The sequence below is a fragment of the Stegodyphus dumicola genome, chromosome X1 (genome assembly GCF_044657685.1).
Source record: "Stegodyphus dumicola isolate Sdum_Otavi_A_Nest chromosome X1, ASM4465768v1".
In the NCBI taxonomy this organism is placed as follows: domain Eukaryota; kingdom Metazoa; phylum Arthropoda; class Arachnida; order Araneae; family Eresidae; genus Stegodyphus; species Stegodyphus dumicola.
In genome coordinates, this window is record NC_140780.1 from 125,839,323 (window position 1) to 125,867,092 (window position 27,770).

The following is a 27,770-nucleotide window of genomic DNA, read 5'->3' on the forward strand; positions in this document are numbered from 1 at the left end:
TAGTTAATATAATTAATTTTTTTAACGGAAATGAATCTGCATCATTAACATGAAAAAAAAAAAAAGAGACGGGCATCAATAGATTTTGTGTTGAGATCATTTTGAAACCGCTAAATGAAATAAATGCTGAATCAGAGGGAAAATAAAAGTTGAAGCAAAAACAGATTCGAAATTATAAAAACGTCTTTGATGCAAGGTAATTCTTTATTACGAAGAGACTGAAATGATTTTTCATGGTGCGAAGTTTTATCAAAGGACGTTTATTTAGTCATCACATTGTGATTGTAATAATTGCTTGCCCTCGTCGTAGCAGGAGCCCCCAGCACTTAATTGGCTCCTATCGAGACTGCCCCATTCATTACGTAGTCATGACGTCATAATCATGCGAGGACTGGGCTAGCAAAGTAATATTGACGTCATTCGTATGCGAGGCACTGGGCTGGCAAAGTAATATTGGCATCGTGTGTTGCGCAGATGAATGAATCATGTGACCCTGGTGGACCGGCTTAATAAAGACGCCAAATTCAAAACTTTCACTTAGTTTACTTCATCCAAATGGTTTTGTTGCACAGTTTGAGCGTTTTGTAATTTAACCTGCTTAAGACACTTTTCAGAGTTTGAGACTCAAATATCATAAAAACCATTTCTGAAATATCTTCTAGGAAATAAAATAAGTAAGTCATTTATTTTATTTGACTTATATTTGCTAAAAGTCATCGTAAAAGTAAAAGGAAATATCATGTTCTTATTACTTTGTACATTATATTGTATTTTTTTTCTAAATATGCGGGACAGTAATTGTAAATGAGATAAGAAAGCAGCTTACACAGCAAAGCTATTACGTTAATCTCTTTATACGTTTCACAGTTCTAAAATCCTTTAACATGCTTTTGAATAATAATTATTGTTTAAATTAAGCAAAGATTAAAGATCGTTATTCATGAGCACATTCTTAAAAGAAATTGATTTTTATTTTATAGGACTGAATAATTAGACCTGTTCATAAAGCTGAATTTCACAGTCCCCGCCTAGCGTCAGATGTGAAAACCATAAATTATAATTTAAATGTTAACTTTTTAAAAATTTCATTAATTAAAAAACTATGTCCATAATGAAGTTAAAAAAATTACTGCGGTAAAGTCATTCCTTCCTTTTAAACTTTATAATGCTCTAAATAGAGAATAGCTACACTGAGAAAATGCTGCTTTCTGAAAGTTTTACCATCTGATCTTGATAACATCCTCTGTTAAAGGTGTGAAGAAAATAAACGTGAATCTAATTAATAATATACTAGTCACTTACGAAATTTAGAAAGTTTTTCTTTAATAATTTGGTCTTCAAAAGTGATGATAAGATTTATTTTACTTAGGGTAGGGTCTTTAGAATTGTTAGACATTTTATTTGGTTCTATTTGGCACTTTCCTTATGGTGTAACACGTGTAAATCAGTCCTTGTGTAATTCGGCCTTATGTTTCTTATAACGTTAAGAATAATGTGAGACCTCACAACCGTGTGATTAAAGAATAAAAGTTTACTATTTTGATGTTTATAGTTGCCAGAAACTTACATTTTATTGAAAATATTAATAAATGAATGTCTGCTAAACTCTAAAAACTATATATGTCACATAGTATACGTTTCATTAATTTCATTCCCTTTTATTACATTTAAACTCTACTAGTGGCCGAATGGATAAGAGAGCTGAAGATTGACAGTTCGACAAGTGTTCGAATCCTGGCTAATGGTTTGCTTGTAAGGACGTTTCCTTGGTCTTTTCCATGAGTGACATAAATACCAGTCAATTTTCCTTAGAAAGTTCTCCTCAAAGGCTATTATTCTCTTTGGCAGGTAGCCCTACTGTACTTTTCCATAATCAAATAACCTAAGTTTTATGATAACTAAAAACATTACTAACAAGCAAATGAAAACATTTCCTGTATTGCATTATTAAACTAACAAGCAAATGAAAACATTTCCTGTATTGCATTATTAAACTAACAAGCAAATGAAAACATTTCCTGTATTGCAGGTCTACCAGCTACCGATTGTACATAACAGTATGGTAGGTGGCTTATCTCAGACTAGTTATACGAAGTTTCCTCAGTTATCCTCATGCGTGACCAAAGTATGAATTAATTTGTCTTTAAAAACTCTCCACGAAAGCATTCTTCTTGCGGCAGGTAGCCCTTTGGAGTCTTATCATTATAAGTTACTCGCCATTTATTCTTTGTTGTAAAATAAAAATAAACTTATAAGGTATTTCTCCCGCCTTCCTAGCGTGCCTTCGTGATGTAGTGGTTCTGCACGCTGGGCCGGTATTCCAGAGATCCGTGGTTCGATTCCCGGCGAAGGCGGTTGCTAATTTTTCATCTTGCCTGCTTCCAAGAATCCTAATGTCTCTACAGTGGCGCTTATCAATTCTAACAAACGTATATCTAATGTAATGTATATAGCGAATCTTTCTAGCGCATCTAATGATCTAATACATGAGTCTTTATTGTCAAGTAAATGTATAACTAATGTGAAATGCACACCTAATAGCATTATAAACGAGCATTTCATGTAATCTATATGACATTATTCTGTAACACAAAATGGATTGCATATGCGTACATAAATTCAGAATACTTAGCATATCTATTGTAATGTATAAATGGATGTTAACAGTAGAAAGTTTCGTATACATAGTAATAGCAGTAAAGTAGAATAAATAGTATCGAAAGGATAATCTTAAATGTATAATACAATGTCTAGTATTGAATGTGACAAATTAACAGTTTATTTATCCTAACAAATGTATATGTAACGTAACATATCATGGATTATTTATCCCTATTTAAACATAGAATGCTTAGCATACCTATTGTAATGCATCAATGTGTATTAACAGTAAGAAGTATCGTATCCATAATGGCCCACCAGTGGCTGAGCGGTAAAGTCGCTGAACACTGGTAGCTCGGTCCGAATCCCGCGAACGGGCTGGTTGCATGGGCGTTTTCGTGGTTTTCCCCATGTGTAACGTGTATACGAGCAAGTTTACCTTAGAAAGTCCTCCACGAAGGCATCCCTCCTCTTAGGCAGATAGCCCTCGAGGCTTTGCATAATCACACACACACACACACACGTATCCATAATGATAACGGTAAAGCAAAATTTATAATAATGAATGTATAGTATTGAATATATAGTATTGAAATGTACAGTATTGAATATATAGTATTAAATGTACATAACATATACATAACTAATTGCATTGTATTAAATTTGTAAACAGCGTGTCACTCTTTTGTAACATATAATGGATTGTATATGCGTACTTAAACATATAATGCTTAGCATACCTATTGTAATGTATAAATATGTTCTAATAATAGAAAGAAGCGGATGCATAATGATAATAGTAAAGTGGAATTTATAGTATGGAATGTATAGAACTGAATGTTTAAAATTAAATGTGTTTTGAACGTAGAATGTATAGCATATATAAAGTAACGGAAATGGTATAAAATAGGAGTATTAATGGTAAAACAAACAGAAAGTATAGCGCACTTATTAATCTCACGAATGAGTAACTAGTGTAGTATGAATGGCACATCCACAATAAAGTAAAGTGTATTTAAATCATGTATATTGTACCTAATGTAAAAGTTCATGTTCTGTCTGTATCTGGATTTAATAATAATGAATATCGCTATAGTATATGTAATGAGTAATATACTTAATGCAATGTCAAGCTTACTATATAAGTAGTTTCTGTGAATTTAGCTTACTGTATTAATAAGCAAGTATGTAGATTGTAGCAAGTAGTTTGAATACGTTTGTATTACGTGAATTATGTACAGAGTAACTGTAATCGCAAGTGATATATATGTAATGCAAAATAATGTATATATAGCTATCGTGCCTAAGTGAAGAGTAAACTGTAATCGCAAGTGTTCTTTAGGTAACACAATGTAAAGTATCTAAGTGACACAGTATTTGTGCATTTTTTTTTTTTTTGTATGTACTTATGTTCCAGAGTTATTGATTTGGTATGGTTTGAATGTGTTTGTTATTGCTAATTTTTCATCTTGACCTGCTTCCAAAAATTCTAACGTCTCTACAAACATTTTATAATACTTATACTTAGTGTATGGAATTGAAAAAGCATTGATATAAGTTATTCTTTTATAAACAGATCTTTATACTTTTCACGGAATGAAATGGAAATAATTTTGTACCTCATTTTGGAATTTTTTCCTCATTTCTATCTGAAGATCTGTATTTATGAAATGAAAGTCTAATTGCAAAGTTTGTTTTTCATATGCTATTTTCGCTGAAATACTTAAGAATTTTAAAACTGTCATTTTTTTGCTATTATCCTGTGAATTACTTTTTTCTAAGGATGCCTTGTACTATACGAGGTTTTCTTTTGCACACATTTAGAGAAAGCCCAATTTATAGAAATATCGTATTATCCGAAAGGTAATTTTTCGTTGCTTCATTTAGCCGTGACGTATCATCTTCGTTAGTATGAAAACCGATTATTACATATCTAATTTCGTTTTTCAAGGTTTAACAATTTTTTATACAATCTTATAGAATAAATTTCTTCAGTTTTCAAATCTTAGATGAGATATGAAATTTGAAAATGGGATTGAACTGAAACCAAATGTTAAAACAATGCTTTAACAAGCAAATCAATTTTCCTTAGTTTTCTACTTTAATGTTTCCTTCAGACGTTTCATTCGTGACTAGGTTTATTATTCTATGTAGAAATCTGACTTAATCTGAATTCCTTTAGTCTGCAAATACGCTATTAATTCGAGTAATTACAAGTCCAGGGTTAACCATTAGTACAAGTTTACATTGCAGGCATTAGAAAAATGCAGAAATAAATAAGTGTTGCTTTTGATTTTAGCGAAGATGCGAACTAAGAGAACACATAATTGTGAATCGGGGTTATTAGAAAATTTTACATTCGATTACCTTATTACATTCGTTAACACATGCGTAATTGTATTGTCAGAAAGCAACTAAATGTAGAAAAATGCAATGGGATAACTTTTTCAAGTTCAGAGGGTTTTTTGAGTTTTGAATTTTTATTTAAATTTGTCCTATGGGAAAGAGGAATGTTGCTCAATCTCATATGAGCATTAACTGACGGTTTTAACAGATATTTAAACCCAACATTTTGAGCCCAAAATGGATTACCTGCAGCAAATTACATTCAATCAGCTTTCACCTTTCAAGAATTTGTGTTGTTTTTCAGAAATAGGGAACTTGAACTTTTATTTATTCTCCCCCCCCTTCTTTAAGAAGCTACTGGCGACGATGTTTTGACGCGGTTATTGAGATACGGGAAAGTGAATGTGGCTGATTACAAAACACGATGTAGGCTACAAATAATTGATTATGCTGGTTTAAAATTATCTGCTGAGTGTAAAGTCCTCTAGTTTTGCTATTTAATGATTTTTCAATCTGATATGCAGGGTTACTGATAAAAATTTTACAGTGCTTTTTGACAAAGAGGTCATGAGAAGCCTACGAACGCTTTCGTAACGAAAACTGTTAAGCATAAATACGACTCTAGGCAGGGACGTTTAAATTAATGGCAGAATGAACATCTACTTGGTATTAATGCTAATCGTAATAACTTATAAATTAATTGTATAATGAAAACATTTTATTGTCCAATTGATTTGCTTTCTCATCATCTCAAAAATGAATATTTACATCCTGTCACATTTGCCTTCCATCAGAATGTTAGTAATCTTTCTATCCATCCTTAGTGTTTAGCGTTGCCATGCTAACACCTACAGCAAATCGCCCCCATTCGAGGTTTGCTTTCTTTTTACCTGCTCTGTCCTTCTTGTCTGTACATATAATTCATTTAAATAAATATGCACGTGTGTTGCAGTTAACGTTAAAGTAACAGTACGGTCTGCTGAAAAATTATAACAAATAATCACAGTAGAATTTTATTTCTCAGGGCTAGTTGGGATTGCTATCTATTCCAATATTAAAAAATCTCGATAACTGGACTACTCTTTTTCTATACTCCCCTAGATCACATACTTACTCTAAATGCAAGTGCCAGAGCTTTATACTCTCATTTATACGTTTATGCAGTTAAAATTACGAACTCGCTGCTCCGCAACCATCAGACTCCCGGACGATTTTTCATCCCGTGTTACTTCCTGGCTAGAAGTATCGTACCTATAAAAAAGAGGGAAAAATAACTTAACACGTCGATTTGAAGGCTGCACAGATTGAAAATTAACAGAAACAGAACTATTTCAACACACATTCAAGTTAAATCATATGTAATATGCAATATTTGCAAAGCCTTGTTTTAACCAAGATTTCCCCCGGTTAATCACTCGCAAAGAATCACAGAAAATAAACCCTTGGTGGCAATTTAGTTGCAAAAGTAGAAATTCAAAAAAGAGTAACAAGCAGCTTAAGATGCCAAACGCTCTTTCATAAACTTTGGAAATTGACGCTTATTTATTATTTAAACCAATTTGAATGCTGGGGGAAATGTGTCAAGAAGGAGATAGGTTCTACAGGCCTTAGAAGGTTTTCCATGGAGGCATCTTCCTCCTTAGGTAGATATCCCTCATAGGTTGTCATTTTCAAATAATCCAACCTAACTATCCTCCAAATACCTAGTAGTTTTACGAGCCTCATGGCAAGGTGTGCTGTTCTGTTGATAGATGGCATTTGAGTCCAACTTTGCCTCCCGCAGATATGAATGGAGATGCTTGGATAATAAACCACTAAAGCATTCACAGTTCCTTATTTGTGGGCTAACTGACTGACATACACTGGTGTGCAAAAATTAAGGACGAAGTCGAAAAATTAGCATATCAGCTGAACGAAGAGGCAGAGCGGACAGAAAGACCAATCAGGAGATTAAGTAAGGTGATGTACGGTAGCATATGCGCAGATATGCAGGTAGACGTAATGGGGGAGTGTCTGAGTAGTATAAAGCATGTTGTCGGTGTAAGATCAGTATTTCTGGCAAAGAGATTGCACGCCGTATAGCAGTTAAAATCACACCGAGTTGCTGCCTCAGCGAGAAATGGCGAATAATCAATCTGTTAGACGACATCTGGATGCTTTTACCCGAGGTCGAATCATTGGGAAGTTGGAGGAAGGCCGCAGTGTGACAAGTGTGGCTGCAGAGTTCGGAATTGTTCACAGCATCGTTTCATGACTTTGGAGACAATTTCAAACTACAGAAACAGCTATCCGGGGATTTAGTAGTGGTCGTCCACGAGGAACCACACCCGCAGATGACCGGTATACTGCTTTACAGGCCAGAAGAAACAGCCGGCAGACAGCGGGAGAAATCACAAGACACACGACACAGGCGACTGGACAACCGATATCGCGTTTTACCGTGGCCAGAAGACTGCAAGGTGGTGGTCTGTTTGCACGACGCCCTGTACGGTGTGTACCTCTAACGTCTGCCCATCGGAGAAGGCGTTCTCTGTGGTGCCGGGAACACCGGAATTGGAGAGACAATGAATGGGGACGAGTACTCTTTACAGATGAGAGCAGATTCAGTCTGAGTAGCGATTCTCATCGCATACTCATCTGGAGAGAGCGGGGAAGCCGTAATCATCCCTCGAACATCATTGAAAGGGACAGGTATGGAGGTGGCGGTGTTCTCGTTTGGGGAGGCATCATGCTTGGTAGTCGTGCAGACCTTCACATCTTCGACGCAGGTTCAGTCAACGGGACCCGTTATTATAACGAGATTCTTCTTCCATATCTGCGTCTTTTTAGAGGCGCTATGGGTCCGCAGTTCCTTTTCATGTACGACAATGCACCATGTCATCGCACAGTAGCTGCCGAACAGCTCTTAGAGAGTGAGGATATTGAACGTATGGATTGGCCGGCACGATCTCCGGATCTCAGTCCCATCCAGTATGTATGGGATTTTCTAGGCAGACGCTTGGCAGCTCGTACCTTACCACCAGTAATGATTCCGGAGCTTCGATTGGCGCTGCAAGACGAATGGGCAGCAATGTCTCAACAACTCATTGACACCCTCATTCTCAGCATGGGCAGACGCTGTGAAACCTGCCTAGCAGTCTGGGGAGATCATATCCCCTATTAAAGACCGGATGTTTCTTGCTGGACACCCATCACAGGGATGTTTCGGCCTTCAGTCGCATTGCGCTCCATGCTACTTTTTCAATAAAGCTTCTTTTTATCCCTCTGATTTCTCTTTTAGTAAGTGTTGCTTACATTACTCATGTCCTTACGTATTGGGGATCTTACGGTATTAAATGTGTTGATTTGGAAAGCTTTTGTACAAAGTTATATTGAAGAAACCATCTCGTCCTTAATTTTTGCACACCAGTGTACATATATGATATTAGGAAAGTCTCTAGGTCTTAATATTTTCTCTACTCAAGTGTTCGGCCTTTAGGAAAAAAATGAATACCTCTACTACCGTCATTTTGGGCCTCAATAGTACAATCTATTTAACATATATTTTACCACTGTCCTAAATATAGGATCGCCCAATTAAGCTTCATTAAATGTGAAAAAGTAAAAAAAATAGATAAACTTTTGCATAACTTCTTTGAAATAGACGCAAGTTTCAAATGCAGGCTAAATTTTGCCATAAAGCTCATTAAAAAAATATCCAAGAAAAAATTATCTTTTTCAGGTATTTTGTTTGCATTTTATAGGTGTCCTGTAAACAGAATAATTTTGAATTTTGAATAATAACTATTCATACTATAACATTAATGTAACATACGGGAGGATTAGGGAATTATTTCTGTGGGTTTCTTTTGTATTATCTTACAAAAGTAAAATGTTACACTACCTCCTAAATAGGGTTTTCTGAAAAATAGAAGGTTCATCTATGTGATGTTTCCTTGGCAATAGCAGAAGCAGGCCTTACTTTTTTATAAAACAGATAAGCATTCTAAATAGAAATTAGACTGAAAAGTTTCTTTTCGACCTTGGATCCTAGCGGCTTCCTTGTCGGCATTCAAAGCTGTGACGTCAGATGAAATCTAGTAGAAGCACGAGGATTTTTCAATATCAGGAAACGAAAAAAATGTGCAATGTCTTCCCCGGGATTCGAACCTGGACCTCTCGAATACGCGTCGAATGTGCTACCATTACACCACGAATGCTTGCTGGAAGGAGGAAGAAAATACCTTATATACTTCCCCTTTTAAAGGGCGACTGGGGATAAGGAGACTCACTCACCAGGTCCTAGTGGTGTCGAATTATTGTCCACCATCTTTTAGTTCGGGCGCCACTGTACAATCCTTAGTTTTTTTTTAAACAGGAGATGTGAAAAATGAACAAAGCCCTCTCCGAAACTCGAATCTGGATCTCTCAAAATATGCGCTGAGTGCAGCTACCGTTATACCACGAAGGCATGCTAGAAGGAGGGAGAAAATACCTTATAACCTTTCTAAGAACTGCACATGCGCTTCTTCTTTTCGGTTAAATAATTCCAAGTACTTTTTTTTTCTAAAGTAGATCAATTACTTCTCTGTTTATTACTTGAGTGAAAATTTTAACTGTCTTTGAAAGATCAATATTTGTAAAATAGCAAGAAAATTTCTCCCATCTTAAGTGGTTCATGAATATACGAATTCTCTTTCTGATGATGAAGCTGATGAGCCTGAAGTGGTTATTATTACCCCCGAACCTGATTCAGTTATTGAAGAAGAACTGATAGATGATTCTGTCACTAGCTGTAACATATCAATAACATGTGGCGAATCTGAAATAGAAGATACCGCAGGAACTATAGGAATTTTGTTCAAAATGCTGCGAAGAACCTAATTTTGAAGTAAAAGCTACTAAGCGGGAAAAAAAAAAAAAAAAAAAAAAAAAAAGAACGTGAAATCAATTCATACTAAGACCATCAAGATATTGTAAATATAGTTTCTGGAAAAACTCCAATTGAGCTTTTTCAGATGGTGGCTAAAGGCATGATATCATATGCAGTTGTACAGACTAACCAGTAAGCCAAACAAGCAAATTACTGCCATTGAAAATGAATTCAAGCAATTCCTAGGTGTCTTGTTTTACAGTGAATACCATATTTTACCACGGGAAAAAATGTATTGGGAAAATACTCCCGACATCGGTGCAACTTTAGTGAGTCATGTTATGTTCAGAAATCGATACAGTGGCATTAAACGTTATATAAATTTGAATGACAACTCTAAAATCATTAGAGATGAATGTTACTACAAAATTCGACCACTTTTAGAAAAACTGAATATTACACTGAAACAGTTCGGAGTGTTTTCGGAAAATCTAACAGTCGATGAAGGAATGATGTGTTATTTTGGTAGGCACAGTTGTAAGATGTTCATGAAGAATAAACCCGTAAATTTGGATACAGATTATGAGTGATGATATCTTACGTAGAAAACCCTTTCAATATTATTTCTTATAAAGGGGCTCAAGGTAAATGCAAGAAACCTCTTTCTCAGCGCGTTGTGGAAAGCTTGCTTTGGATAGTGAATAACTCGAAATTTCACACGATATATATGGCCAATTTTTCACATCTCGTGGGTTACTTGTTCTTTTGAAAGAAAAAGAATTTACGAACTGTACTGGAACTGTTCGAGTTAATTTTTTTAAAGGCGGGCACTAGCCATTTTTAAGCTTTCGCCACTACTAAGGCCAGAAGTGGTGGTCATTTTATTATGGAAGGCACCTAATAGGCTGCCATCGTTACCTGCTATGAGGAGACAGAAGAAAGAACACCGGAGACACTCCTGCTCTGGGTATGACCTTTCAGGAAAAATCGCCCTATCTCCAGCAAACCATCCAAGCGGGCGTAAACCTCGCGGTCCCCTCCGGACTTTATACATAGCATCGGACGGAAAAGTAACGCTCAGTACCAGTACGGTCCCTGCCAAGCCTGAACCATCCCCCGAATGAACGGAGGTTCTAGTCCCGTGAAGACTGATTATATACCCCGTGGTTTAAATTAAGTCCAGATCCTAGCCAGTATTTCCCAGGAATTCTCCTCAGTTAACCTCCGGGGGGACGACCTATGAAGAGACAGGCAATTTACATCCATGCCTTCTCCAGGATTCGAATCTTGGCCCATTGGTATCGCAGTCGGCTTCCCTAACCACTATACCGTCTGGGTGACTCTGTTAATATCGAATGGCAAAATGCTCATTTGTGCCTTCATAAACATTCAGTAAAATGAAGAGAGGCTTCTGAAGCACTGTTTGATAAAGCAAACAAAATAGCCGCAGTACGATGGAATGATAGTCGTGTAGTTTCTTTGTTGACGAATTTCGAAGAAATAAAAGTGAAAAACAAAGTGAAGCACAGAAGTGAAAGGAAGCAGAAAGGAAAATGATGTTGCATTTTGGGTGACTTCATACAACAAATATAAATATGAGGTGGATTTCTCTCACAACCACGTAGAGGTTTATTTTACTTCCATCCAAGGAAAAAGGTGGTATTTGCCTTTTCTTGAACTGCTTTGAAACAGCTCTTATCGCAGCATGAAAAATTTCCAAACTGTATTGACTAGAAAGAGCGCAGGACATTTTAACATTTCGAAGATCCATTACCATAAGTTATTTAGGCGAGGCAGTACATAGGAACGACACCAGGCAACGTGGTCCACTTAGAAATAATAAATAGCTCTTCCCTTTCGGCAGCGAATAGGTATTGAAAAAAAATCCCAAGGGGGTTGCAGAGAAGATGCCAGTTAAAAACATGCAAGAAGAAAACCAACAACTGCTTGTACAATATTAGACTTAGTACTGAATGTTTTCAGAAATTTCATTGCTAATTGCTTCTTGAGTAAGTAAGCAAAATTTTTGTAAAATTTAATAGTCCTATTGATAGGACCGTTATCTTCTCAATAAAACAACCTGTAACTTAATAAAATCAAAACAATGTCTGAAAATTTTTGTTTCGTATGTGTTACTACCTCATATTATTGATGTCTCTAAAGTGTTACATTTTCCGGCCGAAAATTTTCATAGTTTTCCAGTATAGTTAAGGGGCACTCGAACTCAGTTACTGCTACAGTACAGTATAAGGCAAACACGAGCTTGCTACTACGTAAAGTACACTTGGACTCAGCCATCGATTTCGTCTTTTTCGGTTTATCATTTTTCGAGGGACCAATGCCCGGTTGGAGATGCCCCGGAAAAAGTAAAATATTTTTTTTAATTAAAAAGTATTTTAAACAGTTTTGTTTTTTCTCGCTTCTTAAATTTTTATAATTGTTGTTTGAGATATTTTGATCGAGTTTTTTTTTCTACTTTGGTGTATATGAGCGCGTTTTCTGAAACTGATCTCAGTTTTAATTTGTTTTTTAATTTGAATTTTACCACAAAATATTTTATTGTTTAAGGATTCAATTGCAGTTAAATTTATTTTAGTTTTACGCCGTGCTTGTTTGCACTGATTTGTACTATTTCCTTTCGCCTCTACTCTGTTGTATCTGAATATGACAATTGAACTTCCTTTCAGTTTTAATTTAATTTAAATTTTAGTTGTATTACACTTAAGCACATGCGCATATACATGTATAATTTGATGTTTTTGGCTGGATATTCTACATTTAGAAAAATGATCTGCGATGTAAATATGTAAATAGAAATTAAAGATTTTTTAAATAGTATCATTAAATAAAATATCCAAGAATCTTTAAATAAAATTATATTAGTTCGAAAAAAAGAGTAAGAACTGATAAAGCAATCAAAACTTAGCTATGATAATGTTGGCAGGGCAAGATACAAATGTAAGCCGTTCAGAGTGCAGGATAACTTTCCATCACTAACTTAGTGCACTGGACATTATGATCACCATTCAAACTCAGGGCGCTCAGCCGTTTTTGTGAAGTCCATAATCTCTTGCAGGTTAACGCTCGAGAGCGAATTTAACCAGAAGCAGTCACTTCAAATAGAACCTGAAAGTGATTGCGAAGTCAGTGATTGAATACACGAGAAGTGCGAGTTTCAGTCTGGTTTTATTTTGCATTGTTTAATAAAGAATTATTTAATGGAATTTATCATATTCTCTTCATTACACTATCCGAAATTTAAAATGCAACACCAAGAAGGAGTGGCCCGAAGATTATGAAAATTTCAGGGTTAGACGCGCGTCACCGAGTTATGCGAATGATGTGAAATGCTCAGCTCTCCAGCGTATGTTGAAGAAGATATAAGGGAAGGTACCTACAGAATGTTCAATTTTTGTGCCGTTATTTCTGCTTGGGAAATCATCGTAAAAAAACTTGTTCTTTTCTCAGAGCACGGGCGCAACAGCAAATAACGCCAGGCAGTTGTTAACGGAAGCATAATGGAAACAATTATCAAAACAATACAGGAGACAGCGACCAACACATTTAAACTTCGTAACAACAACAAGATTACGAAGACTAACTGGTGGACAAAGGAATTAAGACGTGAAAAGCAACATACAAAGGCCCTTCGTAGAAAAATGAAAAGTGCTCCGGAAGGGTTGAAAATGGAAATATGGATAAAATACAAGCAACAATTAGCAAATTACAAAAAGAAAATAACTGAAGCAAAATTACGCAGCTGGAAGCATTACTGCTGTAATAATAAAGATACATATGGCCAGCTGTATAAAATGGCTACAAGTAAAGCTTTCAGTCCCGCACATATCGGTCTTTCGAAAGATCAACTCTCACGTAACAGCCAGCTTGATAATGTCACTGAAAAGATTCTCAACAATATTTTAGATGCTGTCTTCCTAAAAGATAATGCAGACGACGATGGCCACTCACATCCCGATATTAGATACAATAATACCGTTCCAAATACTCCAGACGGTGTGGAATTCCACTCACAAGAAATTTAAAAAATTATTAAGTATCTTCCGAATAATAAAGCTCCGGGACCTGACGGATTAGACAACAGGATTATTAAGATAATTCACCACGCAATGCCTTTTCTGTTTCACAAACTACTAAACCTCTGTCTCAAATTTTATGTCTTCCCGAATTGTCTCAAACAGGGACAAACAATACTATTCAAGAAAAATAATAAAGATCCTACAGATTCGGAAGCCTTCAGACCAATCAACCTCTTACCTGCAATAGGTAAACTTCTGGAACGTGCAATCGCGGGCAGATTACGCCACGACTTAGAGAAAAACGGTACCATAAGCCCCAACCAATACGGCTTCAGACCTCTCAAATCTACATCACATGCGATAGCAGAACTTCAAGAGCAGATCCGTAGGAATAAATCTTCAGCTCTCCATACAGCAGTACTCTGTATGGATCTCAAAAATGCATTTGACTCCGTGTGGTGGTCTGGTATCCTTGAAGCCTTGCGCAACATTAAATGCCCTCAGAACATATTCAAGCTAATGAATAGTTTCCTAACAAACAGAGCAACGATAATCATCAGCAACAATAGTATAGTAGAAAGAAGAATAACAAGGGGCTGTCCACAGGGCTCTTGTCTAAGTGCAGACCTGTGGAACATCACTTTCAATTATATCACCTCCTACAAGTGGCCGGACCATACAAAGCTCATCGCCTTTGCCGACGATGTGGCCTTTGTAACAAATGGGCATTCAAGAGAAATACTAGAAAAGAATAGTAACGAGACTCTCTCCATATTCCATTCCCTCTGCGTCAATCAAAAACTAATAATTTCAGAGCCCAAATCACATATTATTTTATTTCCAAAACTGGGCAAATCGCTACAAAGGCTACCTTGCATTAAAATCAATAATAGAAGAATCAAGATCTCAAAAGAAATCAAATTTCTTGGATTGAAAATTGACCAAAAGTTTTCTGGATCCCACACCTCATGGAAATTCGGAAGAAGACCCAAACTATTTCTAGAGCCCTCGCAAGGATGCAAGGCACAACGTGGGGCCTCAAGTCGAGGATGCAAAACATTCTTTATAATACCGTGATCGAAAAGATAATCCTCTACGGGGCATCGGCATGCGCTCACCCTATGACAGTGAAAAAGAAAACACTCTTAGCTTCGATCCAACGCCCCTTCCTCTTACAAATAGCAAAAGCATACAGAACTACCTCAACCGCAGCACTCTGTGTATTAACAGGAATCCCACCCCTCCATCTGAAAGCAAAAGAAGATGCAGACTTAGCCACGTTATTCCACCTCAAGAAAAACATAGAGGTAGAAGATCAATACCTGTGCCCCCTTGATTTTGAACAGCCACGAAATCCTTACCTAAGACACCCTGCAGTACATGCAAAACTCAGAATATCTACAAAAGAAGACACCCTCAGTATACCTTCATTTCCAGTCGTGTACACAGATGGGTCAAAGTTAAACGAAGAAGTAGGATGCGCGTTCTTTGCACTCCTCTCAGAACAAGAAGCTACAGAATGGAAAGGACGCCTAAGGAACAACAACAGCGTTTTCCAAGCGAGCTTTCAGCCATAAAACACGCTATTCTATGGTCTCATCAAAAGCATCTAACATATGTTACCATCTACAGTGATAGCCAAGCGGCAATTAAAGCTGTCAGTGATGCAAGAAACAAATCATCAATAGTACAAGATATCTACGATTTAATATCACAGCAAAACAGAACATCTATAAAAATAAAGTGGGTAAAAGCGCTTGCTGGACAAGCCCAAAATGAAAGGGCAGATGCGCTTGCTAAGAATGCAGCTCAAGACCCATCTCTACCTCCCGTAAATGTCCCATTCCCTAAATCGTATGCGAAACATATGTTGAAAAAAATTACATTAAAGAAATGGCAAGCTGAATGGGAAAATGCAGATGTAGGTAGAAGGCTTTTTAACTTCTACAAGAAACCCACATATGATCCAATCTCATATAACTTCTTCATCAACATATTCTTATCTGGACATGGTCCTTTCCCCACGTACTACTTTGCACGAAATTTGAGCGATTCAGACAAGTGCGTATGTGGGGAAAAGGTAGACCCAGAGCACTATATTTTCAAGTGCCAGTTCACAAAAGAGCTACACTGCAAAGGAAGGTCACAAATTACGCCTGAATACATTAAATGCATGCTAACGATCCCTCAATTACAACAAAAGGTTTCCTTGATTATGAAGAAACTTTTCGCATATAAAAGAGAAGACATATGTCAAGATGTTATCACATCTGTTTAAATACCTCTTATTCCATAACTTGCAATATTAATGCAAGATTTCAGAAATATTGCAAATGTCTGAAACAGGCTAAATGTGGTATGAATAGTTTTTACAAAATAATTACATTAAGAATTTGAACTGTATTAGGACACGAGGGGGAAAAATCTTGTAATAATTAAATCATTAATTAAAAAAATAATATACGACTCTATTAGATATATTAGTGTAAATGTAAGTACTACGCGATCTTCTAATATATATTTTCTGTGTTTATGATACATTAATATACAAAAATAATAATGTAAGACTTCAGTGCTGATGCAGTTGTGTGTAACAAGTAAAAAAATGAAAGGAAATGTATTAATAAGATATTTCGCCTTAGTAATTCAACTAAGTATTATCAGGTTCTGTGTTCCTCCTCACTTGCTTCGGGAACATTACATGACCTGACTCGGAACAGGGAGCTTACTAAAGCTATGTTCAATAAATGTGGGAAGTAGACAAAACACACAGGAAGGGTATACGAAACCCTTTATTTTTCTCTCTTTACAATGATTTCCGGACTTCGGAATACAGAGACCAACCACTTGTGGTTTGAACGTAAGAATATAAAAATATTAACTAAACTCCAACTAGACTTAACTTTGGATTAATAAACAAGTGGCTACTTGAAGATTGGCCGTATATGAACAGAAAGGCCGTATGTAGTACAGAGAACTGTTAACACTACGATACGTTTAAAATTATCAAGAGGATTAAACCTCTGGCCTTGAAGGCAACCAGCAACCGAGTAAAACTGCTAAGGCAAGCGGCCTGCTTCTACTAACTCCTTCCTCTCTCTTGCTTGGCAAAAAGCCACAACTTAAGTACTTGGCGTTAGCAAGACAAATTTGCATAAATAAGTTAAAGCTTTTAATTCTGGCCGGAAGTAGAAAATAAGAAGTGATAGTAAAGATTTAAAATAAAATAAACGTTAGTAAAACTTAAGATCCTTACATACTTCCCGCCAGAGTTAATTAGTTTGAAACTGAGGTCTAAAACGACCTTGTTGAAAACTTTTAGCTCTAGAATCTAACGCGAGGCCAATCTTTTACAAACAGTTCTCACTAGAAACTAGAAATTTAAAAAAAAAATCGTTTTTTATATTATCAACTTCATGGACAATTACTTTTCATCTGTACTGCATCTAAACAGGAGCTTTTAGTTGAAATCTGGTTCCTTCCAGAGATCTGGAAGGAAAACTAGTTTAATGAAATGTTACACAATTAAATGGCAAGTAACATGAATATTTATATTTCTCTTAACATTCTTATTTCATTCATGACTTTATTTAATTATCTCTCCCCGTGCTCTCTGACATGTGTTGTAAAAGAAAACACCAAACACGAATGTGTTTATGTACAAGTGTTCAACACTACCGCCTGCAATCAAAACACTAATGTGTTAAAATTCAACATAACAAGACCTCATAACACACATTATATTCATCTCTAAACCCTGAGGTACTATTCTGAAAGTGGCTAACTCTGAAGTGTAGCGTCAGAGAGCCTAACTACATTCATTCAACCTTTAACACATATTCACAATAATTGTCTCTTTTTACAGTCACACGAATAAGTTAAAAATTTTTGGCATTACTTTCACTTTTAACATATCACAGTATTTCTTAACGTTTACCATAACAGTTCACATTGTATAAGGACATCTTAACATGTCGTTAATTTTACGAATTTTAAAACATACATTAGTAGCACATTGTTAACTTCTATTCTTTTCCAAGCAAGTGCCAATTCTTCTCCATTGAAATACTACATTTGAAAAGTCTTTCAGACTAAAACTTCTTTCTTGCCAGAATCTTTCAAATAAAATTTTATACAATAACTTTTACAATATTCAAGTATTTACACATTCCTATTATATACTAATTTTAGTTTTACTCGCGAGTAATTGAAAAACATAATACCAAAATAGGTAACAACTCATTTCTCGCCTTTTTGGCGATAAAGGTAGACCTCACATGAGGTAAAACGTCTTGAATTCTGCCACTTGCAGTAAGAATGAAAAATTAACTTAAGGTTTCAAAGTAACATAAAGTTTTACTTATCTTTGTGATATTCAGACATCCTTTTTTCTGCCCAGTCCTGGAAGGTAGCAAAGACTAGCGTTTGGTTTATCTTCCTTCTTTTGCGGGTACAGAATTCAGTACCTTCCTCCATGAGCTTTCTTTTCCTTCCAGTTCGGTCACCCTTGAAGACCTTCTTTTTAGCCTCTGCCTGTGGTCTTGGCCGTTTGATGGCAGCTGGTCTTGGCGGAACCGGGGCACTTCTTTCTCGTTCCTGCTTGGATCTCGTTGCTGGCCGTTCAAATTTTCCTTGTTTCTTTGCCTCCGCAGCTGGTGTTCCTTCCGCAATTCGTCGACATTTGCTGCGTAGACTCCTGTCCGATGGGTAGATCTTCCGTTTGGGAGCCGGGTTATAGTTGCCGTTATTTCTCCTGGCTCTGTTTGCATTCGTCGTACTTCTCCCTTCTTCATTCTGGGGGTGGTCGTGCGCTCTCTTTTCTGGTCGGTGGAACGGCTTCTTTTTCTTGTTACCTTCAATTTCCCAACGGGGAAACTTTCTTTTCAATTGCTCCTGCTTCCTAATGGCTTGCCCTTGTGATTGTCGTTGTTCCACCTCTGGAGCTTGTGCCTGCAGTGCCTGTCGTGCCTGTCGTGCCGGATCCTGCAAAAGATCTTTAAATATTTGCATTTTATTACGGTCATAGAATGGTTTTATCTGGTCAATGTTTGCGGAGCATGTTTCACCATTCCTGGCTTTTAACACCACTACAGCCTGAGTTATTTTTTCTATGACATATGGTCCTTCAAATCGTGGAAAAAATTTGGCGGTTTTATCTTCTGGTGCTGAAGAAAGTGAATGCTTAATTTTTATTACTTCATCTCCTACTTTATAAGTTACTCCCCGTCGTTTCATATCGTAATACAGGTTCTGTTTTCTCTGTGCTAGTTCAGTGTTCTTTTTTGCTTCTTTAATTAATTTTTCTATATCACCCATTTTAAATTCTGGGGCTCTTTGTTGAGCATAAAATAATTTATCTAACGGCGTTATAATCTTTCTGCCTAAAAATAACTCAGCAGGAGTTTTGCCCGTTGTATCATGTTTTGCGGTCCTAAGGGCGAAAGCTAATTCATTGACATAGTTATCCCAGCTTTTATGAAAATTTTTAACATAACTACGGATAATTTTCACTATATTTCTATTGACCCGTTCCGCTATATTTGATTGCGGCCGATACGGGACCATTTTTAAATGACGTATGGCCAGTTTTTGGCACATGTCTTCAAATATATTACTTACAAATTGAGGACCATTATCCGATATAACTTTTAGGGGCGCTCCGTATTTTAAATATATTTATTTAAAATAGAATCAGTAACTAATTTCGCGGAGGCTCGTTTTAAGGGAACAATTTTGGTCCACTTACTAAAATGATCAACCATAACAAGGAGATACCGACTTTTATTTAACTGACTTTTTGGGAAAGGGCCCAATAAATCGATGCCAATTATTTCATTTGGAAATTCCGATTTAATCCTATTTAGAAACCCGGCCGGGCGGAAATTAATATAATTAACTGCTTGACATTTTAGGCAGGACTGGACATACGCCCTTGTTAACTTTTGCAGTTCAGGAAAATACACTGCTTCGCGTACGCGTTGGATAGTTTTTCGAATACCAGCATGAGAAGCTAAAGGGCTGTCGTGCAACTCCTGCAGGATATTTAATCTAAGACTAGCTGGGATAACAGGTCGAAATTCGTTGTTGGAATTTGTAGTTTTTGTATGAAATAATAGACCATCTATTAGTTCGTAATGGGCCGCCCTATTTCTTATCGCCACAATATCTTGGTGGCTAAAATTTTCAGGATCCTTTAAATACTCATAAATGTTTCTAAATTCAGGATCCTTACCCAGTTCGGTTATTACAGTTTTTCGGGAATTTATTGAACATGCTGTGAGCATTGCCACCTTTACAGTATTACCTTCTTCATCTATTTTTATTCTGGATAGGGCATCTGCTACGATATTTTCTTTTCCGGGAGTGTGCTTGATTACCAGATTATACTCTTGTAACTTGAGTGCCCATCTTATTAACCTTGGGGATAAGTTTTTCCCTGAGTACAATCTAGTTACCGCCGCATGATCAGAATACACTGTTATTGGCGCCCTTCCAAAATAGACTTGGAACGTTTGCACTGCTAACAGAACTGCAAGTGCCTCTCTCTCGGTCGCGGAATAATTTCTCTGTGTTTGATTTAAAGTTCGACTAAAAAATGCCACGGGCTGCTGATTTTGCGAAAGTACCGCTCCTACCGCATAATCCGAAGCATCCGCTGAAATTTCTAAATTCTCATCCTTTTCATGAAATTTCAAAACAGGGGATTGCGTTAATGCTTGCTTTAATTTTTCGAAAGCACTATTGGCTTCGGCCGTCCACGAGAATCTTGCCTTTTTCCTTTTTAATTTTAACAATGGTTCAGCAATAGCTGCAAAATCTTTTATAAAGGACCTATAATATGCCTAGAAAAGAAGAGAGCTTCTTCGCCGTATTTGGCAGCGGATACTTTTGCACAGCGATTATTTTTGATTCGTCTGTCTCGATTCCTTTCTGAGATATTTTTTAACCTAAGTATTTTAATTCAGGGGCTGCAAATTTGCACTTTTCGACATTAACTTTTAGACCGGCCTCATTTAATAATGAAAACACCTGTCTTAAATCCTGTACATGTTGGTCCAGATTATCACTAGTAATAATGATATCGTCTAAATAGATAAATGTGGACTTTCCAAGAACAGGCCTTAGCACAATGTCCATACATCGCTGAAATGTTGCCGGTGCCCCTGAAAGGCCAAACGGCATACGCAGGAATGCATAAGTGCCAGACTTGGTTATAAAACGGTCTAACCCCTATTTGAAAATAACCAGTCGTTAAGTCTAAAGTCGTCATGTATGTGCTAGAAGTTATGTTCCTTAGAATTTCTTCAATAATAGGTAACGGATATACCGGATATTTAGTCATGGAGTTTAATTTACGATAGTCAATCGCAAAACGCCACCTTTTTGGATGTGTTACTGGATAGTCATTGTTTTTCTGACATAAAACAACCGGGCTAGCATAACTACTTGAGATGGGCGTTATGATCTTTTTACGTAACATATCTCTAATGTGCCACTCTATAATTTTTTCTTTATTTCTTTATTCTTAGCATAACGGTATGGTTTGTGGCGAACTGGCAGTGAATCTCCGGTTTCGATACTATGGTTAGTAACTTGAGTAAATCCTGGAATATCACTAAATAACGAAGCAAATTCACTTACCACTTGTCTGATTTTTTTTTTTTTTTTTCTCTTCCTTAGGCAGGTGGTCAAGGTTTAACATTGGTGGTTCTGTTTTCTCTTCTCGAACTGGTTTCATCGTCAGCTTAAGGGACGCTTCGTTAAAATCCAGTGTTGTTTCTGCCTCTGAAAGAAAATCTATCCCTAAGATGATATGTGCTTCCAGATTCTTTACTATAAAAAACATAATCTTTACTTGTTCGTCCTTGATACGAACGTATAGCGGTAATTTACCTATACACTTGCATCTTTCTCCCTGCGCAGCTAACACTGTCGTATTATCCGAATTATATATGCGGTATTTCCGAAAATACTTCCTAAAAAAATCTTCTGCCTCACAGGAACACTGCGCGCCTGTATCCAGGAGTGCGGTGGCTGGGACGTTATTCACCAACACTTCAATCTTTGGAAGAGTCAAATTTTTCACCATTACTGTATTTAACTTGAAGGAAGAGGGATTTTCTTGGTCTTCGGATTTCCGCACCCTCCCGTCAGCAGAAATCCGTTTTAGTTTAAATCTTGTTTTTTACTTTCCATGCTTTCCTTCTTTTTCCACTGGCCTTCAGACTTTTTTCCTGGATTGATATTGAACTGTCGACGTTCGCCGGCTGTTTTTGGATACTCGGGTTTCCTTCCCCACTGATTCGCTTTGCTTCCGTAGCCGTGTGCTTGACCTTGCTGTGGTCTTGGCGCACCAAATTGGTTTCGTTGCTCATATTGGCGTCTTCTTTCAATGTCCGCCGTTCTTCTACTTTCAAACTGGATTGCTAGCTCAAATAACTTTTCCAGTGTAGTAGGATTCCTTAATTCAATAAAGTCTTGTACTTGGGGAAGTAATCTCGGCAAAATCACTTGAATTATCTTAGGATCCGGACGGTTTCCATACAAGAGTTTGAAGACGTGAATTTTTCTTAAAATAAAGCTTGAGAGATTTTCAAATCGTTTCTGGTATATGCTGAAAAGTTCCGTTTCTAATTTTGCACGATCCCTTACGACAGGGAAGGCTTTTACTAGGGCAGTCTTGAAATTTTCGTAAGTATAGGTGGGACTTCCCGCTTGACCCAAGAGACTTCTGCCTATACATTTGAACCAATTAAGCGCTTGGCCCCCCAAAGCGCTGGTAGCTAAGGTGACATTCTGGAACTCATGCACGGGATACATCATGAAGTGGTTCTCCAATTTTTCCAAAAAATTGGTTACCGGTGAGTTTCCATTAAATGTTGCTTCTGGTTTCATCGATGCGCGCATGGTCTGGACGATGTAACCAAATCCTTCCAGGGCGGCAGCTGGCATTTCTGGATTCTGAGCCACTCCTGCAGGCAGCACAGGTTCTTCTTGAAACTCGGCCATGGTTATTCTTCTTCGTCGGGTGCGACTATCAGGTTCTGTGTTCCTCCTCACTTGCTTCGGGAACATTACATGACCTGACTCGGAACAGGGAGCTTACTAAAGCTATGTTCAATAAATGTGGGAAGTAGACAAAACACACAGGAAGGGTATACGAAACCCTTTATTTTTCTCTCTTTACAATGATTTCCGGACTTCGGAATACAGAGACCAACCACTTGTGGTCTGAACGTAAGAATATAAAAATATTAACTAATCTCTAACTAGACTTAACTTTGGATTAATAAACAAGTGGCTACTTGAAGATTGGCCGTATATTAACAGAAAGACCGTATGTAGTACAGAGAACTGTTAACACTACGATACGTTTAAAATTATCAAGAGGATTAAACCTCTGGCCTTGAAGGAAACCAGCAACCGAGTAAAACTGCTAAGGCAAGCGGCCTGCTTCTACTAACTCCTTCCTCTCTCTTGCTTGGCAAAAAGCCACGACATAAGTACTTGGCGTTCGCAAGACAAATTTGCATAAATAAGTTAAAGCTTTTAATTCTGGCCGGAAGTAGAAAATAAGAAGTGATAGTAAAGATTTAAAATAAAATAAACGTTAGTAAAACTTAAGATCCTTACAGTATAATAAGATGCACACACACAAAAAAAAAAAAAAAAAAAAAAAAAAAAATTCTTCCCCAATTAGTTTCTTAAAAAGATGTTTATTGTAATTCGATATAACTAGATATACTAATGTAAATATATTGTTTGTATGAAGTACAATGTAAAATGAAAGTTTGTATGTATGTTCGAAGTAATTATGTTATATTAATCTGCCATAATCCAACTTTTGTTAATAGGTCAATCTCTTTGTAATAATTGTATACTGTGTCTTTGTAATTGTATATTCAATACGTAAGTCTAGTATTGATGTAAAATTACTATGTAAATGTCTTGGTAGGCTAGCATCCGATGCGGGCCAACTAAAAGCCCAGCGGGGTACAGTAGTGCGGCGGGGCAACACCTGTAAAAGTGACTGACGAAGTTCTGGTGCTCCGTCCACTTTTCCCTGTCCCTGTTAACGGAAGCAATTCCAGCAGACGTACGATTTTGCGAGAGGCATGGTGATCAGACTGAGAAGGGCAGGTTGGTCCAGACGACAAATCTCAGCTGACACACGCCTGGACGCGTCCACAGTGCGCCGGCTGTGGCGACGATGGTTAAAATAAGGAAATGTGGCAAGTTCGAGGGGTGCTGGTGCAGCTAAGATAACGTCAGCACGCTTGAATCGACGCATCCGCTGACAAGCGGTAGCGTACCCGCAAGTCCCTTCTACCTCTATTCTGCAGCATGTTAAAGAAACCCTGGATATTCTCATATCGACAAGAATCATTTGCCGTCGACTGGTGGCTAGTAGCCTGCACTCATGGCGTCAGTGAAAAAGACTGCCATTGACTCCACATCCTAGACAGCAACGTCCGCAATGGTGCCTGGTTTGAGCGGTGTAGACGATGAAATGACATAGGGTCGTGTTCTCAGATGAGACACGCTTCTGTTTTTTCAATGATAGTCGCCGCGTACGAGTGTGGCGTCGATGTGGAGACAGGTCCAATCCGGCAGCAATTGTGGAATGCCCCACCACGCGACAACGCGGCATCATGGTATGATTCCAGGCCACCTCTAGTTCGTATTCAGGGCATTATGCCGGCCCAACGATACGTGGAGGATGTGTTGCGGCCGGTGACTCTCCCCTACTTTAAGGGAGTGACTAATGCCCTTTATCAGCAGGATAACGTCCGACCACAAACTGCTCGCATCAGCCAACGTGCTCTGCAAGGTGTACAGATGCTTCCCTGGCCACCGTTCTTTCCTAATGCCTTAGCAATAGAACACATTTGGGATGTGATTGGACGCCATTTGCAGACCCTGACATTGCTGCGTTCAGAAGACGAACTTTGGCAAATGGTTGACAAGGATTGGAGAGCCGTTCCTCCTTATTTGCAGTCTCGTTGACTCTGTACTAGACCTTGCTGCTGCGTGTTTCGCCATCCAAGGTAGTCCTACAACTTACTGAGCCACTGCCGTTCTCGCTCTGTATTATGCATATCATTTCGAAATAAAGATCACTTATTGTTCGTTGCTGCCTCTCTCTCTCTCTCTCTGTGTGTATGCCGAGTTTCATCTCTTTCTGGCTACTCCTTCTTTGTGTTGCAATTTCAGTGTCGGTAGTGTATATATTTTGTATATATACACTAAATTTACTCCTTCTGTGTTTATTATATTTCAGTAAGGTCAACATCTAATTCATCTGTTTGTATTTTTGTAAATAATAGTGTCTTCAGAATGTATTACCTGCCATGTTTATTATATAATCACTGCTCTACCTTATTCACTGAGTTCCTCTGTTTTTTTTAACTGCATCTTGTTAATTACTAGCAATATGACACAACTTCTGTACTGTATTTTTATGTAGCTGCATTGCTGTATGTACACATTCATTCATTTTATATAACTTATTTTTAATTTATCTATTTATTTATTTTATTTATTCTTGGATTTATTTATTTATTTTTGCTGTATCTGCTTATCCATCCTTTCGACTACTAATTGTTAGAAATTTTTCACAATCTTGTTCAGTTCTTAACTCTGTTTTTCATAGTTGGGACATAGTATGTACTCGGAAAATACTCTATCCCAGGCATTCTGTTACAGATAATTATCACCGAGGGCTTTTTGGCCAATATGGTAACGTCCTGTGGGTCAGGCTCCCTTATTGGCGCAGAGAAAGAAAAATACTTTGAGGTTACGTCAAGCTATAACGAAACAGCGAGGACGAATTTCCAGGGACGTTGCAGAAATTCATCCCGCTGTATATAGAAGGGACAAATGGGAAGGATGACATTTTCTCGACTCATACTGACTAGTTGTATTCAAGAGGGATCGGCTCATACTCACCGAATGCCAATCACACTGAAGAAAAAAAAACTGCTCTGGTATCAGTCCCTATCTCAAGAAGAAATTATTGTTACTCGCACCTGCTTATCGGCTACAGTGCTTTATAGCTTGCCGGCCCGCCAAACCTATAAAGTCCTATTGTTGAGAAATAACTGGATTTACATTCTGAGATTGTTTAAGAAGCTGTCTCTTTATTTTGTGGAGTCTTTTAGATTTATTTGTTGGATTGATATTACAGTGAGTCACAGAAAAGGCGATGATAGCATTTTATTTTCTATGTATATGCTTCTAGAATATGCACAAAAAAGGTATTTTATGCATTAAACTTTAGTTCACATTTAGTAAATTCACCAATATTTTACTCTTTGTGTCTTGTCAGAACGCTGGTCGAATGTGGCGTTTTGCTGCCAAGGAATGTCTTCAATGCCGGAAAGAGATGGGAGCTTCCTGAGCAAGCGGCGCAAGAACCTTACAATCAGTTAAATTGCGGCCATTTTTCCAAGGCGGAGAAGGAAATAAAATCTTTAACAAACAATTCGAATACAGGTAGTGATTTCACCAGCTACCATTATTTTAGGTACAACGCGCTCCTGAATTCAGCTTCCGACATATCAATTAACATACGTCATAAGAAAAATTACTCCACTCCATTTGGAGCTGTGCTGTATCTTGTTATACAATTTTAGGGTATTTTGGAACACAGCCTGATGATGCCTAAAATTCAGTGCAAATCTTGACTGATGATTATCCCTCTTTTTAAAGAGGGGCTGTTTTCTAATGTTTTACGAGGTTGGAAAAAATCTCTGAAAACCCTCAAAAATGGAATTGGATACATGATCCGACATCACCTGCAAGAAATTGGAGTCGATTGTTGTTATATTGCAAGTGCTTCAATTTTATGTTTTCTTCCCAACTGCTGGATGCTTTTGTAGTTAAGTATTCTTCCAGAGTGCCCAAGTACATTGATCATTTAGCCGTTTCAGAATTAAAAACGTTTTCGTGATGTACCACAGCAAATGGCTCATTTTACATCAACCAGAAAGGTAATGCTCCGTTCCAATTTTGATGGAGAACACTCCAAAGAACGGATCCGAGGACCTTCTCCCTCTCTTCCGCCACGACTCACCTCTCAAGAGGCTTGAGAGTACTTTGGCAATATACAGATTATTGCAAAGACACTATGCAGTCACAAGCAACCATGCCTTTTCCAGGATTCGAACCTGGGCCCATGATCACCAAGCTAACAGGGCGGTCTCAACTTTATGTATGGGATTGTCCCAAGTTTACAGGTTATGACTTGGAAAACAGCTTCGGACACTTTTTGAATGCAGAGTTATCAAGCTTTTTTCTTATGGATGAGATCCCTCTTTAGGAAAGAAAACTTAATAAAGTGTTCTTTTTAATAAAGTTTTCTTTTCAAAAAAGGTTCTTTAGAAAAGAACTTATTTTGAAAAAGTTCTTTAGAAAAGAAAACTTTTCTAACTGTCATTCTTCAAAAGCAAAAGGAAAAGCATTTGGCACTAGATGTAGGACATATTCAAAAACTGTACGTCTAAAGAGTAGCTGAGCTCGTTATAATGCAAATTATTCCTCAGAAGGTATTATAAGGTATTTCTCCCACCTCCTTGGCGTGCCTTTATGGTGTAGTGGTTCTGCATGCTGGGCCGGTATCCCAGAGGTCCGTGGTTCGATTCCCGGCGAAGGCGTTTGCTAATTTTTCATCATGCCTGCTTCCAAAAAAATCCTAATGTCTCTACAGTGTATAATAATTCTAATTTTATAATGGGAGAGACACATATGCCGGATGTTTAGAAGAAATAAGCTATGATTTTCCGTTCTTTTGAAAAGTTTTGTTTGCAGTATAGTTTTTAGTGGGTTAAAAATAAGCTTACATTTTATTGCTATGATTTTACAATCTGGATTTACAATTTCCTTATCTGGAGTAATAAATGCTGATTTGGACGTTTATTATCCATTCAAATATT

At 37.3% G+C, this 27,770-nt stretch overlaps 1 protein-coding gene across 1 annotated transcript in view; it reads left to right on the forward strand.

The window, feature by feature from the left end:
- The first annotated feature begins 432 nt into the window (after positions 1-432).
- The window catches only part of LOC118190051 (scavenger receptor class B member 1-like), a 205,298-nt gene continuing 177,960 nt past the window's right edge, over positions 433-27,770 (forward strand). Inside the window, exon 1 of the mRNA XM_085806981.1 lies at positions 433-674. The gene's annotated coding sequence lies outside the window, so the exon portion shown is untranslated. The remainder of the gene's footprint in view (positions 675-27,770) is intronic.